General features: G+C 41.1%; 1 long non-coding RNA gene and 1 pseudogene across 1 annotated transcript; one reads left to right on the top strand and one right to left on the bottom strand.

The window, feature by feature from the left end:
• Window positions 1-480: 480 nt before the first annotated feature.
• LOC148700488 (uncharacterized) lies at window positions 481-3,768 on the top strand. The gene is made up of 3 exons (XR_015972265.2): window positions 481-832; window positions 1,574-1,620; window positions 2,352-3,768. It is a non-coding gene; the product is annotated as an uncharacterized LOC148700488 (long non-coding RNA).
• Window positions 3,769-5,611: 1,843 nt separating this feature from the next.
• On the bottom strand, window positions 5,612-6,513 carry LOC103716316 (21 kDa protein pseudogene; annotated as a pseudogene).
• Window positions 6,514-14,597: the final 8,084 nt, after the last annotated feature.

Genomic DNA, 14,597 nt, shown 5'->3' with positions numbered 1-14,597 from the left:
TTCTTCCGAGACGTGCCGAAGAAGAGGTTGTAGGGTCGTCGTATCTCCGAGAAGGATTGCCGGGTGACCCGTACGTGGGGGCAAATACTTCTTTGGGACAGCGTCTACGCGCTTCGACCTGCTTTCAATCAGGCTACTTTCTTCTACCTTTATTTTTAATTTAATATTAGTAGATTGGTAGGATTTGAAATTCTATGATATAAACTTATTAAATGCATAGATTTACTTTGTGCTAGAATAGATTTATTTTGTATTAAAATAGAATTATTTGGATGCCGAATGATATGCATGTATATTATTTCCTTTAAGATTTTTTTTTTATTAATTGAATTTATAGATTTATTTATTTAGTTAGGAGATATATTGCTAACACAAGTGTCTTCTAAGTCGAAAGATCTCCTTCTTTGGAAAATGTTGCTGTGAGTCAGGCCAACTGGGCCTGAGCTCGACCAAAGTCGGCAAGCCTAGTCGGCTTTCATTCAGAGGCTATAAAAAAAACGAAGAAGAAGGGAGAACAGGGGATCACAATGCCTGTCCGAAACGGCCAAACGGAAGCCGGCCGGGGAGTTGCGGTTGCAATCGCCCAACGGCCGGCCGGTGCGGCCGGTAAGGCGTTACGGCCGTTCGGCCGCCAGGTTCACTCCGGAGGGGGTTATAAAAAACCCTCCGACTACCGAGCTCCCACAGCCCTTTCCTCCTTCCTTTTTCCTTCTTCCTCCTCCATCTCCCTCGTTCTCCTTGCCTCTTCTCTCCCTTTGCTCCGGTAGAGCTCACGGCTGCTCAAACTTGTGCCCGCCGAAAATCAGGGCCGTCGGACGCCACCGGAGCCGAGGTAATGCTTTGGACTCCCTTCCTGTGCCATATTATTCTTCCCACTACCAAGATTTTCTCGGCCGGAAATCGATCAGCAAGAGGACCCTGTTTTTACCTCTGTTTTGGCCGAGTTTCTCTTCCTCTTTCCGGCCACCGGAGCTGCCGCCTCTGGGCGCCGGACCTCCGGTAGAGGCCACGGTCTCCCTGCTCTCTTCCACGACAGAGCCGTGGCGTCGGTGAGCGGCCAACGGCCGGAGGTCAAGGATAGTCCGATTCCCCTGTTTCGGACCTTTTCCTTGGTTTTCCTCGCCGGCTGGCCACCGCTACCGGCCGTCACCACCGCCACCTCGCCGGATCACCCGAGCACAGCCACCAGCCGTCCTCTCTCCCTCTTCTGTTTTGCCTAGGAGGAAGAAAGAAACAAGAAAGAAAGAAGAAGAGGAGGAGAGAGAATCATCTCTCTCTTTCTCTCTCTTGTTCTCTCTCTACCTTCTCTCTCCTCTCTCTAATTTCTCTCTATCTTCTCTCTCCTCTTTTTTTCTATACCTTTTCTCTTCTCTCTCCACTTTAGCTCTCTAGAATGTCCAAGGACCCTAGGATTGGGTCCTGTTGACATGCAAACGCGAATGGACCCTGTAAAGGGCCGAGTTCTGCCCTGGTGCTCAAGCTATCTACTAGACCAATATTATCGCCCAACCAACAGTCTCTTTTCTTATTTATTTCGAATGAAAATTAATTACACTTTTAATATTATTAATAGGGTTAATTGAATCGTCTAGTGAAATTTGATGGTTTAAGGTGGAAGAGGTAAGTAAATTTTATACAGTTTACTAGTTTTCGAACTTGTACTCTTTATGATCATGTCTTCTATGCATAAAATCTGTTTGTAGAAATATCATACTTCTCTTAAAATTATGAATCATTATATATGTTATAAAAATCATGCTTTATCATGAAAAAATAATTTCATGAATGTTTTGATAAAAATAGCTCTTTTATGAATTAGATTATGCCATTTAGTATTTTTCACCTATTTATGTGTACATTTTAAGAAAAAGATATAAATTTTTGAAAGACTCTTAGATAGCTATATATGATCTTTTGCATTAGGAAAATTGACACCCGATACTAGCATCCATATGAACACTGGCCCTGCCAACAGGTATAAAGTTGGTATGTGAACATGAATCTATGTCGATTACGAACATTGGCCCTATTATGGGTATAAAATGACTAAATATCTCTGAGCAATATTTTAAACTATGACATGACTAAATGGCAGAAGAATAATTTATTTATTTATTTGTAAAATAAATTTGAAGCTATATTTATATAATATGAATGATTTATGCACGCATGATTAATTTTATGACTTGTTTTATTATATCATATTATGAAATGTTTATTTTAGAATATCATTTAGTTTTCATAAATGATGTATTGGCATGAAAAACTTATGCTTTATCTAGTAACGTAGTAAAAGGTTTACTTACTGAGCTGTATCGCTCATATACCTCTGTTTTTATTTTTCTCCGTAGGCAAATAAGATTAGTAGGGACGAATATTGATCTAGACTTGGAGTTTGCACTAACAAGCTTGGCAATGTGCAGAAGAGTTTTAGTAATATATAGCTAATGATGAGCTTGGCATTGATCTTGGATTTTAGATAGTAAATTAGCAAATGAAATTGAACAAATTTTTATCATGCTATATGAAAGAGTATTGTTATCGTGGACATCGTATTATTGTGTGCAATACCCTATAGTAGCACGACCATGTCATGCTCCAGATTTGGGGCGCGACAGAACATAGTCCGGATCTGAAGTGCGATAGTTGCAATCCATGAAGGTTTGAAGAAGAATAATTAAAAAGAAAAGCTACAGGAAGGTCTCAATCTTCTCTAATTTTGGAATGGGTCTTGATATTCCTAATGTCGATGCCGTTGGCCTATAAGTCAGGATAGCTTGCTTCAAGACTGCCCATTTCTGCTGCTATTGGTGGAGGATCGGGTGATGGCAACTGCATCGAGAGTAATACTGCTGGGATCTGACCAGCCAGCCAATTTGTTGCTTGCCAAGAGTAATATTAGCTGGTTTTGTTGCTTGCCTTGGTAACTTTTGGCGTGGAGCCAAGTAAAAGACAAATTTGAGCCTATTAGCTTCTTTCTGGATAACGAGGAGGGTGACGTACGTAGGCTAGCATCTGGCTGTAAAAATCTGGCGGCCATGACTGTGTGAGCAAAGGGCTCGGCGCGGAGTCATGTTTTATCTCTCCATCATTCATATTTCTGAAATATGACGAAATATGGTGCGTCATGGTGATGTGATGAAGAAAAACCATTCATCTCAAAGATAAATAGTATTGGAGTTATCCGATGGGTGCAAAAGCTGATGGAAAGGGTAGTCAAAAGATCTAGCTTAAACGTAATCATGACATCCACCACCATTTCCTTATTTAAATTCTTCTCGCCGGCACTAGCTTACGTATCGCATTCACGTGTACAGAATTGATGCTCGCATGCATGTGAAGGGTTCTGTCGCGACTCGTACATGCATGGCCTACGACGAGCCAGGCCGTGGAACTAGCGAGATGCTCATCACATGCAACCCAAGACTTAGTTAAGCTAATAAGCTCGTTCTCTGTGACTTCCATGCCCTCCTCCGACATTCCGCCGTGCTTCCCGGCCGAGGGACGTCTCATGGCTAGCCCGGCTGGGTTCCCATAACGCTCTTATTCTAAACAGTGCTCTCTAAGTTACCATAATGTATGGGAAAGCATTCGTGGCAAATGTTTAGCCATTGTAACAAAAGACGCCAGTATCGACCATGAGATGACAGTGTTGTTTAGCAAAACGATTGCTCTTTGTAGATCATGACATTATTTTCATTGTGTGAGATGTTGAAACATCAAATTTAAATGCTACTATAGCGAATGACAGTCAAGCATTATTTAGCAAAACCCATTATATTTATATGCTATCTTACGAATAGACTAAATATCTCTTGACCCAACTCAACCTGATCAGCTTATAACGGGTTGGGTCCGAGTCCAAAATCACAATTCTGATATGAAATCGGTTAGCCCAAAACCCCCTTGTAGCTCTATTATTATTCATTAACATGCATGCTTACCTAACACAAGCCCAAATCTTGGATATGCATTAAATAACTGAAGGGACCTTAGGAACTATTATGATGGCCGCCGTTATAACTTTAGAAGGCCAGCTATCTTGAAGTATATATGGTTTGGATCGTTTTCGTCGTTCATAAACTTTATTAATATTTTGCCTTAATTCCCGTGCTTCTCCAACTGAGCTAAGTTGGCCGGACCTTAAAGTGGGGTCGGACTGGTCGGAGCCAGCAAGTCCAGTTGTGCAGCAGCTTGCCGCCGACATACGCGACCTCGTATATATAATTAAATGACACCTTCTTTTGTTGTCTAGCGCAGTTGATGGCAAGAAAAGCCAAATGGTTTTGTCTCAGTTCATGGCTTCACGTTGCCTCCTAGAGCCAATGGAACCAATAGGTGTGCACTCCTTTTCACTTCTCTCATGTCATTTAGGGCTGCAAAGAATAAAAATTTATGAACTCGTTCCGCATTGCTCGTTTCATTCACTTGGACTTTATGAGTGACAAACTAGCATCCTCTCTGTGGGAGGAGATACAACATCCAACATTCTGTGTTTTGGGGAATAGTAACATTCCAATCATGCATGCAATCATACTATTGTTAGTATTACGATAATAGTAATTGGTAGCACTTGGCAAATTATATAGTAGTGACGATGGTTTTATCAAGTGGAAGACACTCTATGGAAACTCCCTAGAGTAAGCTAGCAAATTGCCTGCCCCAATCGTCTTCCTTTTAGATGTTCACAAACTTGAGGCAATTAGGTGCAGGAGGACTCCAATTGTTTCCAAATAAAATAAAATAAAGGTGCCAAAAGACTAACGTATCCATTCTCCAGAGGACAACTCCATATACCGCGACCTGCTTATAAGTTATAAGCCTGCTCGAATTTTTACCATGCCAAAGCAGCACAAGCGTAAAGTGCGCATTGTGGTTCCACCACCCCATCATGAATCAAACCAATTCGATCTCTGGGCACTACAACAGTGCTATATATCTTGCCCCGTAAAAGTGTTTGCGATACTAATGGAGCACCGTTTCATTACTCTTCTTTAAGTGGTTGCCATCTTAATTAAGAGCCATGCATCCATTTAATGGTGCTTAGAACTTGGCATATTTTGGATGTGGTATAAACTATGCTGAAAAATAGAGAGTAACAATCGATCGATGGACAGCGATGTAATGTAACAATCGAGTCCCCTCTCTGTGTCTCCCTCTGTCGGGGTGACCACTCGGAAACTGAGGGCTATGAAGTAGGATACCATATTTTTCCGAGATTAGACATGAGGGTAACATCTGCAGTAGCAAGTTTTACCATGGAACAACCCGCTAGCACTTATTTTTCTACTTATCCCAATTATATCAGGTTATCTCATCCATGTAGGTCCCATTTATCATGCACTTATTTTGGTGATTGGCGCCTAGGAAAGAGACTGCCTGATTGGCATGGTGCATATCTATATGTACGTTGGTGCACTGTGGTGCAGGATATATAATTTGCCCTCCGGTGGAGGGATACTTCCGGGAATAAGAACTGAAAACTTTATTCCATGCGCAGAAAACAACAGACACAATAAATGTTCTCACGCATCCATGGTTGTCATCTCTCCAGCTACGTCCACAATAGTTCACATTCATGGGATTCTTCCAATCCCAGAGAATATATGTGTACATCTCAAACCCGAAACCAACTACTTTTCATTCCGCACACAACTTCAACTATAAATTAATTAACCATCATAAAAGATCACAACAAACAACTACTGTCTTTATCCCCTTTCTACGACCACACACACATATACACATATGTGCATAGATAAATTAATACATAAGTATATCACCATGTGTAACAAAAGTTTACCCCTTCGGCTAACTGAATGACAAACTAACTTAGACGATCAAATTAACTAGGATCCATTAATTCAGATCTAATTCAGCAGAAGGGGATTAGCGGGTGGCGACGAGGTTATTGACGAGGGCGAGGGCGTTGCTGGTGAAGTGCTTGACCCGGCCAACCCGGCGGCAGACCTCGGCCTTGATGGGGCAGGGCCCCACCCCGTCGAAGCCGTCGGTGCAGGTCTCCTCGTTCGTCAGGGCGGCGCTCATCCATGTCTGGGCGTTCGATACCCGCCACGTCACCTCCGGCCCTACTGCCGCCGCCAGCCCAGCCAGCTCCGCGGCCGTCCGCCGCGCCTCGTCCGCCGCGTCTGCTAGCGCCTCCGAGCAGTCCGACAGCGCCGCGGCCTCCCGGCCCGACGCCCCGCGCCGGAGCACAGCCACCTGGAGGGCGGCGCCGCCGATGCGGTCGAGGGTCAGGTTGGTGGCCAGCTGGGCCACCTGCACTGGGCTTCCCTGGACCGTGCTCGCGTAGCCAGCCATGGAGTTGAAGCAGAGCCGCGGGTACCGCGTGGCCCCGCAGCACGTCCGGATGAACTCCGTCGAGTTCCCGCCGCAGGAAGCCGGAGCCACCGTCGCGGCGGCGAGGGAGAGGAGGAAAAATGCAAGCTTTCTTGCGGCCATTTTTCGGTTCTCGGGGCGGAACGGGGGATTTGGAGCTTGGGGTGCGCGGTGCGGGACTTGGTGGGGGCAGTTTAAATGCGCCGATCTGGGGCAGCCTAAAGTACCGTTTTGCCCAGGCATTGTTGGCCAAAATTACGAGAATGTCACCGTGATGTGGGGCCCGGCGGTTCAATTATATGGATTGGCTTTATTTTTAAGGGGCACGTGGGGGTGCAGGACCCGATTCAAAAATATGGCCTGGGATTCTGGAGCTTTCCGTCACGGGTGCAGCGATTGAACGGTCCTGATTTATATGGATGGGGACGGTGTCGGCCGACGGAGCTCGTGGACTCCGTTGAACGTCCTCCATGGTCCGTCGGAAGACGTTAAATGATAACGATGTCGGTATCCGATTGGTACAGAGTTTATGGGGGCACGCGTGGGGATTTGCGACGCGTGCGCGCAGGCGAGGGGAGACGGAAAAGGAGGAGACGACGGCCGCGAGTGATTCGCCGAAAGATAAAGATATATATATATATATATATATTGGTAACAAAATTAAAAAAAAACAGTTCGCATCCAACACACGATCTTACATAAGTAATACTTTTTTATGCGGTTTTAAGTTCGGCACTAACAAGAGACGTGTCAAAGATCCGCCAACTTCGAATGCACCAAAACTCTGTACCAATGCGTGGAAGACTCAAGTTGACGTGCGCGACAATTTTAACCCTCCATGGCGGACAAAATGCTGCCGGTGCTCCACTCCAACTCTCATCTCGCACACGCACGCAAATCCAAGAACAAGATTGTGGTTTTCCGCTTCAATATATTTCCTCCACTACTTGTATGCAGTTGTTTTCAAATTCGAAGTCCACCATGAGTTCTTGCTTTGAAGAAAACCTACGCCGCATCGTAGATGCTCACTTTCCTCCACTGAGAGGGGAACAACATAGCAGCCCGGTTGCATCACCTGTGTCCAATAAAAGTTTTAGAGATTTGTGGTCCTTTGCGATCATTTTTCATCTCTTCTATATAAGATCTCACGATCGTTCTTCGTTTTGGATTTAGAGGGAGGTCATGTATATATGATCAAAAGAATGGTTTGGGCTGCTTGGTTGGAAGATAGATATTAAAATAGGAAACAATCACCTTCCTATTTTCTCTAATTTATAAGCTCTTCTACTTTGCAATCCTCTTGCAGCGTCCGCTCCTAGAAATCTTGCATAGCCTCCTCTTCTTTTCTAAAACACTGAAGTAAGTAGTTCGTAGACAACGCGTGTTTTGTGTTAAACTTATGAATTAAATAGTCTAAAAATAGGTACAGAATAATATGGTCAACTGATAGAAGAGAAGGATCTTTATAGTCATTTTTATAGATATGAAAACTTGTAAGATATAGAAATTCGCTCACAAATTTAAGTACCTTGTAAGCAGGTGAGTTATTACCATGGACTACTCAAATGTGAGAACGTGGAGGCCAAAATAGAGTTTATCTCAACTTCAAACTTCTTAGATGAATGGTTCCCATATTATCGTACTATCTATTGTTTGAAGGTAGAAAATATATTCTATATAGCATGTACACTGCCAATCATAGCCGCTCACTTTTATAACAATGTCTTAAGACGAGCGCTTTATGAATGAAGCTTATAAGAGCAAGCAGCTATGATTGGCGGCACATATGGCAGTATGATGCATGTCGTGTAGGATATAATTTTTCGTTTTGAGGCTTTGTCGGCCCTTATTTCAATCCATGCTTAGGGATTAGAATGATTCGAACTTACAGTTAAATTTTTCTTCCCGGAAGGGAAAAGGGTTACTTCTTCTCAGCCAGGCACCCGGAAATTGGCAGGTTTAGATCCCAGATAATTAGATACCACCCTCCAATGGTTTTACCCACCGGACAAGGATAAAAGAAAGAAAAAGGATTGGCCGAATGTTGATTGGCTTCAATGTAGCGAAGTCTTCATCATGGCACCTGCCCCTTGCTTTCAATGCTTCGGTCCAAAAGGAATGTGACGACCGGCTTGTACGGATACATTAATGACATAGGATGTAGCCCTGCCATGTGTCCAACATATCAAACGTGTCATCCCTTCATTAGCGTCAGGTGTGGAAGCAGTTTTCCAAGTGAGAGGTTCATGCCAACAGTGGGTTCATGCAAACTTTTTCATTAACAAATTGTATACCAAATGAACAACGTTAGTGAGACTCTAAGAGCGAAAGATAACCAGAAGCATGGTCATGCATTATTTTGACTTTCACAAACATTGCATCTATTATCTCTAATATTAATCATAACAAATTCACTAGTGAATCTATGTTGCCTTTAAATCTTTAGAACATGTTTAGTTCGCAGAAGAAAAAAAAAAATTCTTCACTGAAATATTTTTTTTGAAAAACTGATGTATGGATATATAATACATGAGAAAGCGGTTTTCTCATACTTAGCTGACCATGTAAAAGTGACATATTTTAAAGTGGCTTAAATTTGGTTAAACATTTACTTTTTTGAAAAAAATTGTATAAAATATCTATTATATCTTTAACAAAAGAAAAGAACTTATTCTATTTTATCTAGAAGCTTAAAGGCATTTTTAGAAAAAAAAATTATCCTAATTTTCAGCCAATGGTAATTAGACTTTTTGATATCCTAAATGAATTTTTTTTCATAAAATATGAGAATTTTATTCTAATGGAAAAGCTACTTTTTCATCTTTCTTCTCTAAAAACTCTATTGAAGATTTTTGTTTGATTGAATTATGGTAGTAGCCAAGGACCAAGGTTGTGCATCATTGAGCCACAATTGAGAACAGAAGTTTCTAATAATTAAATCAGAAATCATTGGACCGGAAGATTACACATTGGCGTGTCTAAAGATTCTATGTCTATATTTCCAATCAGCAGCAAACTTGGAAAACCTTCAGGCATGTAGGGATGCCTCTGGATCATGTGGACCTAAGCTTCTGTTTTTAAGGTGGGGACAGCATTTGTTTTGTATGTCATTCTTTCAGTTTTTCCCACATATATCAACAGTATAACTTGACCTATGGGGCTCAAACTTCTACTCAAGATAATGTTAATATGGTTGTTTCCATCAAGAATTACAGAGCAAGCTTGCAGGCATAAAATGCATATGAAATTGTGATGTTTTCTTGCTAGACAGACATCCATATTATCAGAAAATTGTGAGATGCACAAGCTGCTGCACATCCAATCAATCTGATGGAAGACATCGACAATGATATCAACCTAACTCTCAATCTTAGTAATATATAAACACATGTGATAATGAATTCAATCACTCGGTTTGTCCACCTCCTGGCTTCAAACCATCTCCCCAAGAAAAGCCATCACCAGAAGTGGCTCCCCCAGAACCAACCTGATAGTTGGTTGCTTGCACCTATCCGGAGCTGATTAAGAACCTGACATGCCCCACAAATACCAACCATCAAAGGACGAACCATCCAACCTTGGCATTATTAGAATTAACTTGCTCTTAATTTTAACTTCAGACATAATTGCTCTCGCTATAATCAAGAACAAGATTGTTAGCTAATGAATTCCATGTACTGAAGCTCGAGCTTAATTTTGGAACCAATCAGGATCTTTTGCGGTGTGTGGGTAGCACTGTAGAGTGTTGTACAGCTCTCGATGGCTGCCATCTGGAGATGGATGACTGTTCTCTTTTAGAATTGACCTCAGGGCATGTTGGCCTAGCCTCGCACGCGCAACATTCAAAGTGTAATTATAGTTACCAATTCTTGGCTAGAGAAGGTGATGGCGAGTGGGCATTGTTGGGAAGTAAATGTCCTCCATATTTCTTTACTTTTTCTAAGTTTTAAAGCAAGGTATTGTAGGGAAAGACTCAATTTCATATAGGTGCTCATTAGCCAATCAACAACAAATTGGCTAACAAGCTGGTTGGGTTTGGGTCCATCTTGAGCACATACTGTAGGCCTGATCAGGCCACCAAAACCTGTTCTCTTTGTGGGGAAGTTTCTGGACAGCTACCGAAATCCCAAACATCTTAAATCCTGAAAACTAGATAACTGTGCCAATAACCATGAGGAAATTAACTTCCCCATTCTAAAAATCTCACTCTCTCCTTGAATATCTTTAAAAAGGGTCTGTATCACCGAGAGATGAATCAATAAACTAATCAAAAATATTAATACATGGGAACAGTAGAATAACTATATCAATTTGTAATGCTTTTATAGCACTACGTGGCCTTAATAAATGGTGTCTAGGGGTTGTACCAAAAAGGCCGGGTCTAACAAATTTGAGCCGTTCAATAAATGATCTACCAGCATATAACAATTATTGAACTTGGTTACTGATTAAAATATATAACTCGACAGGCTACTGCATGGACCCTGCTGCTGTCGCCAAGGTGTGTTTGTTAACTAATTAAAACTATTTATCAGGAAATATTTAATTTTGGAAGGTGGAAGAATTTATAAATCTGAGTAGAGTAGTCACTAAATAATGCAATGATGGATGAAATGGATTGGTTTTTGCTGATTGGAGTTTTTGAGTTGAGGTCAAGATGCTCAATTAGGGAAGCAGGGAAAGTTTAAAGGAGGAGGATTTCCTATGGGTATAAGGATTTATAGCATTAGAGATGAATATACGTGGTAGGTTGGCCTTCCAAGTTTCAGACTGTTACTTTCATTAATTACATGTACAAAGAGATGCTTCTAACTCGAATATAGAAATGAGACTGATCAATATACACAGCCACAACCTGTTTCAAGGTGGTCCATAGAAATAAGTTGATGGTTAACTTTTCTGAGACGGTAGTCAATGATGCACAATACCATATTTATAGTGGTTTTGCTTGAGAACATTATTTTCATTCTTTTTAAATGTTCTTACAATCTATTATGGGTCTGTTTGGGTGTTCTTATAGAATTGGACTAAAAATTATATAAAAATCAGGCATGTTGGCCCATCTAGCTTGCATGTTCTAAGAACCTGTTCAAATTCTGTCCAAATTCTAGTCTTTAGGCTGTAGGAAGAAAAAAAATATGTGGAGATCTTTTCTTTCTTCTCACGGAATTTGGCTGAGTGGAGTTTGGTTGATACAAGATCATGCTTAAATGAATGATCTAATTCACCAATCCTACAGAATTTTTAACTCAATTATATAGAAATAGCTAAACAGGCCCCAACATGTCAATATATCCTGTAAGTGATTGGTTTTGATATCTCAATTCTGGCATTTTAGGATCATTTTTTGCCAAGAACACCAACATCCTCAGAACATAATTTAGGATCTATTTTCTGCTATGCCATTGAATTTCTATATTCTTCCAAAAGCTATTCAAGCCTTCTCTCTTGCTTCCATCTTCTTTTTTCTATATATATGAGGTAAACTATAATAATCCTTTTTATTCAGGTTTTACTTGCTTTGGACAGCTTGCTGTGTTTACTATTTCATTTGCATGAGAGATACATTCGCACTGGAGGATAAAAGCTTAAAGATTCAACAATCTTTATGCTTCTGGCTTTATATATATATTACATTATTGAGAGAAAATTTTGTAGGCACTGAAATAAAAACATTGTTCACAGTTTTTGTGATGGAGTAGCTTGTGAGTTCTAAGGAGGGGCCATTGCTTGGTAGCATGGTAAAAAAATTTGGTCTACCAAGCACAATGGCACATGTTCAAAGTCATGGGGTAATCGTAAAACAAAATACCAAAAAATAGCTGTGTCTCTATGATGCCTCTCCCATGACCCTAGGTTGCTGGGAGCATAATTGGGTAATCGCTTGTAAGTAGCTTGTGAGTTTTAAAAATTGCAAATGTCTTGGCCAGAAAATGAATTGGAATTTATGCGTATTCTCCTTTTATGTATGCCTAGTATCTTTCAATTGTAAAGTCTTGAATGGAAAAAAAAATCTTATCTATATTTTCTAATCAAAGCTTTAATCAACATATATTAGAAGAGCAGGGGGAGATTTCCACTTTAAACTGTCAAAAATGTGTGTTTCTTGTTTAAAAATACCAAACAAGCAACATTTTATATATAATTTTTCATCCCAGGGCTAAATTTTTGTGATTCGTTCCAATTTGGGGTTTTCATACACTCCATGGCACAGCCTTTTGTCCCTCTTCACCATTTTAGTTCAGGTCTTGGTTTTTAGTTCGGATGCTTATAGCAAATGAATGGTGCTCCTACGCTGTATACATATATTATTTACTAGCACTCTAGTAGTCAAGGTCCACAAAATTTCAGTTCCAATGGAAGACCAGTTAGAGAATAAGAGGTCGACTTATTATCCGACAGAAGTGGTACTAAAACATGATCGATCCAGTGTAGAACTTTTTCTGGATACAGGAACGAGTTGCCGTGATATTTTCTTTCATCGTGAAAGAATGATATGCCTGTTTCTTTAATATGTGGGCAAAAGAGATGCCACTGGTTCATTGATGCAGAATTTACGGTGTTGCTGTGTTATTTTCCAGCATTGCATTGATCTGGCATTTATTCCTTGATGTACCTTAGGATTAAGTAAAAGCTCCTTCATATTCGAACTCATTATCCTAATATTTTGGAATTTGATGTACCTGAGAACTGATCTCTCCTGACGAGCGAACCGACTAATCAAAACTCACCACCTAGCTATGGGCCGATTATTGAAAGCTTGCCATGTGGTTGACCCAAAAGGCATATGTGAGTCCTTTGTATTTCAAACTATTCTCGCAACTGATAACAAGTTGGTCATGATCGCTAACTGTTTTCTAACAAATGTAATACACGAGCAAATCTTGCAATTAAAAGGTGCAGTAGGCAAGATACTCAGTTTATTATCTTATCAACCATTGTACAACCCCATACTATTCGACAACGGGCTCCGGTCCTTATCTATGTATTGTGTTTCTGAGGTTTTCTAAATAAATTCTCTTTTGACTCTTTCACGTTGCCTCTTTGTCCCTCCCAGTCTTCCTATTTTTTAGGAGTCATGTTTGACTTAGGCATCGAAGGGTCTTCGACCAGACATAGCTCTGATGGATGAATTTTTTTATTTTTGTTGTTTCAAGTTGAAGTCATGAGTGCTCGATGCCGGGATCACTGCAGATCGAGCGCAGTTGCCACCAGAACACCATTGCAGAGGCAGGTAATGATCCCATCCATCTTCGAATTGGACGGCAGATGAGTTGAGATCTCCAACAATCTTCACCAACTCGGTATCTAGGTCAGGCAGGTTCCAGCGGCAAGAGGATTAATTGTGTTTACGGCCTCTCTGCTCCCACAAAGGCAGCTGCTAAACTCCCAAGCTCCCATGTAGGGAGGTTATGCACGGATAATCTGTTCGTGCATCCAAAACAGGGCCTTAAAAGTGCTTTAAATAGATCATCAAGCAGACAAAACTAGATGTGCTTGATGTCACATCTATATGGTGTAGAAACCAGATCATGGCAGTTTGAGTTGAATTTGTGCTGATCTGATATTTTTATACAAGGAAAAGACTCAACTCTTTTGAAGACATAGGATGATGAATTACAGATTGGATGCTGATAAGAAAGCTTACGAGGCTGTTTGAAATGGCACTGCTTCGATGCAGAAATAATCTGAAAAGATGTCATTCAAATCAATATATACTTTGCCGTAGTGCACTTTTCTGTTGTTTTGTAAGTGCAAATATGTTGTACTAAAAAAAAATGTTTCTGTAACGGTTGTGACGGTCACCCATTAATGGACGACTGCAATAGAGGTCTTCTTGTTCAGCTGTAGTGGAAATTTTTTTTGATGCAAATTAACACGCCTGGGCTATTTTTTGAGCAAAACTGCGAAGAAGCTCGTTCGCGGTGACCGGACGGTTTCTACGTACGTCGGCGCAAGCCACTGGACGAGCAGCTCCTCTGTTTATACCTTGTGAATGGACCTCCTCCCATACCACTCCTCTCTGTCTCATTGCGATCCAACGGTGGATTCGCGCGAAGGAAGGTGAATCCTTCTTTCTCCCTTTCGCGCGAAAGATGCAACCCTGTCCCATTTCTTAACCCACATCTTTATCAGGTTGTCAATCATCTCCTTAGCCTATCAGAAACCATAGCTGATGGTAGAATGCCAAGCACAACAACAATAACCAGAAAGGCAGCATCCATTTCCTGGTGACGGCGCGATGGTATCGCGCGGCA

This window comes from Phoenix dactylifera, chromosome 12 (assembly GCF_051530095.1).
Source record: "Phoenix dactylifera cultivar Ajwa chromosome 12, Ajwa_hap1_PhDact_Kaust_v1.1, whole genome shotgun sequence".
In the NCBI taxonomy this organism is placed as follows: Eukaryota; Viridiplantae; Streptophyta; class Magnoliopsida; order Arecales; family Arecaceae; genus Phoenix; species Phoenix dactylifera.
Note: the sequence above shows the minus strand (reverse complement) of the source record. Positions and strands in the feature narration are given on the sequence as shown.